The sequence below is a fragment of the Prunus avium genome, unplaced genomic scaffold (genome assembly GCF_965620075.1).
Source record: "Prunus avium unplaced genomic scaffold, drPruAviu1.hap1.1 HAP1_SCAFFOLD_23, whole genome shotgun sequence".
Taxonomy (NCBI): domain Eukaryota; kingdom Viridiplantae; phylum Streptophyta; class Magnoliopsida; order Rosales; family Rosaceae; genus Prunus; species Prunus avium.
In genome coordinates, this window is record NW_028276882.1 from 127,501 (window position 1) to 130,000 (window position 2,500).

The window sequence follows — 2,500 nt, forward strand, 5'->3', positions numbered from 1 at the left end:
TGGGGTTTGACAAGGTTTGAAAAATTCAATACAAATGGTAGGCTTGAATGTCGACAAAGTGACGCGAAGCGGAAGCCTACCACGGCGTAAAAATGTCGACAGAATTTTTCGGACCTTGTCCTGCCATGGGCTGCGCGCAGCATGCCGGCAGCCTGTGCGCAGCGTGCGCACAGCATGTCGGCAGCGTGCGCGCTGCTGAGACTGTCGACAGAAATTTTCGAAACTTGTCCTGCCATGCGCGCGCGCAGCGTGCGCACAGCATGCCGGCAGCGTGCGCACAGCATGCCGGCAGCGTGCGCGCACCATGCCGGCAGCGTGCGCGCAGCTTGCGCGCAGCGTGCTGATTCTGTCGACAGTGAGGCTAGCGAAACTTGTCCTGCCATGGCGTGCGCGCAGCCTGTGCGCGCAGCTTGCGCATCTGTCGACAGTGAGGCTAGCGAACTTGTCCTGCCATGGCATGCGCTGTGCGCAGCCTGTGCGCAGCGTGCGCGCAGCTTGCGCATCTGTCGACAGTGAGGCTAGCGAAACTTGTCCTGCCATGGCATGCGCGGCGCCTGCGCGCAGCCTGCGCGCAGCATGCGCACAACATGCGCACAGGCTGTGCGCAGCGTGCGCGGAGCTTGCGCGCAGCTTGCGCATCTGTCGACAGTGAGGCTAGCGAAACTTGTCCTGCCATGGCATGCGCGCAGCGTGCGCGCAGTCTGTGCGCAGCATGCGCGCAGCCTGTGCGCAGCGTGCGCGCAGCTTGCGCATCTGTCGACAGTGAGGCTAGCGAAACTTGTCCTGCCATGGCATGCGCGCAGTCTGCGCGCAGCATGCGCGCAGCCTGCGCGCAGCATGTGCGCAGCATGCCGGCAGCATGGTTCCAGGTTTTTTCAAATGTCGACAGAATTTTTCAAATCTTGTCAAACCCCGTTTTTATTGAAATTTCCTCGCACAATAAGCTCCCCATAAGTAGTCTATGATTTTTAGGACCTTCTCCAACTTACAAAACTAAAAAATTCCTCCCGGATTTGTTTTAATGATTTTTTCAATTTTACGACTTCTAAAAATAATAAAAAATACTTCCCGACTTCAAAAATTTATGAAACTTTTTCCCATCATAGATTGCATGTTTCTTAGTATCCCTGCAAAAAATCACGTCCAAATACCTTGTATTGAATTATTTAGAGCCCATTATGACTCCTCGCGCATAGGTGATGTCTCTTCCTGTCAAAGGGCTAAATGCATAAAATGCTATATAGGGGGGTGTGTGTTGCCTGCATATGCATGGCAGCCCATGCCTTCCTAGCTGCAGCCCCCTTCCCCCACGCCACACCCATGTCATGTTGCCTCGATATGTTGCCTCGGTATTATGGGTTTGGTGTCGGGGTCGGGGGGCTGCCACCCATGGCGGTGGTGGCCGGAATCCGGCCGCCGCCACCACGCCGCCGCCATGGGTGAGGGAGGAAAAAAAAGGCGTGGAAAGTTGCGAAATGGGGTTGTCTAGGCTTTTTTTTGGCATGGGAGAGCATGGAGTGCTAGGAACTCCTTCTCAAATGCACGGGCATGTCGACCACAACCTCATTTCGCAACAACAACCACTCGTGTGGGGTGGCGGTGGGTGGATAGTCGCGGATTGGGGCTTGCCAAGCCAATGTTTTCAAAAAATTTCATCAAAATTAAAAACAAATGTTTTGTTGCCTTCGGATTTGTGGGCGAGCGGCGAGTCGGAGTGGAGCCGGTAAAGTTTAACCTCGGTGTGCACGGTTGTTTTTAGAAACTCAATCCAATGCCGGGGACGTTGAAAGTGACGCTCTTATGAGTTGCAAACCCGCAAGATTTAAAGAACCTTTTCAAAACAATTTCAAACCAACAAGATTTAAAAACAGAAATTTTCATCAAAATGAAAAACAAATGTTTTGTTGCCTTCGGACTAGTGGGCGAGCGGCGAGTCGGAGTGGAGCCGGTAAAGTTTAACCTCGGTGTGCACGGTTGTTTTTAGAAACTCAATCCAATGCCGGGGACGTTGAAAGTGACGCTCTTATGAGTTGCAAACCCACTAGATTTAAAGAACCTTTTCAAAACAATTTCAAACCAACAAAATTAAAAACAAATGTTTCGTTGCAAACAAATTGTGGGCGAGCGGCGAGTCGGAGTGGAGCCGGTAAAGTTTAACCTCGGTGTGCACGGTTGTTTTTAGAAACTCAATCCAATACCGGGGACGTTGAAAGTGACGCTCTTATGAGTTGCAAACCCACAAGATTTTAAAAACTTTTTGAAAATGTTTCTTCTAAATGACACATTTTGATCCTTGGCAAGTGCTCAATCCGTAACTATCCAATCACCGCCACACCACACCGGTCGGGAGTGTGTGAATGGTGTGCTTCCCGGGGTTGGCATAGATAATCTTTCGCATCGACAATCTTTTGCATGCGAGGGAATGTCTATGCCAACCCCGGGAAGCACACCATTCACCCACTAGTTGTGGGCGACGATGGGTTGGCTTCAAATGAATTTT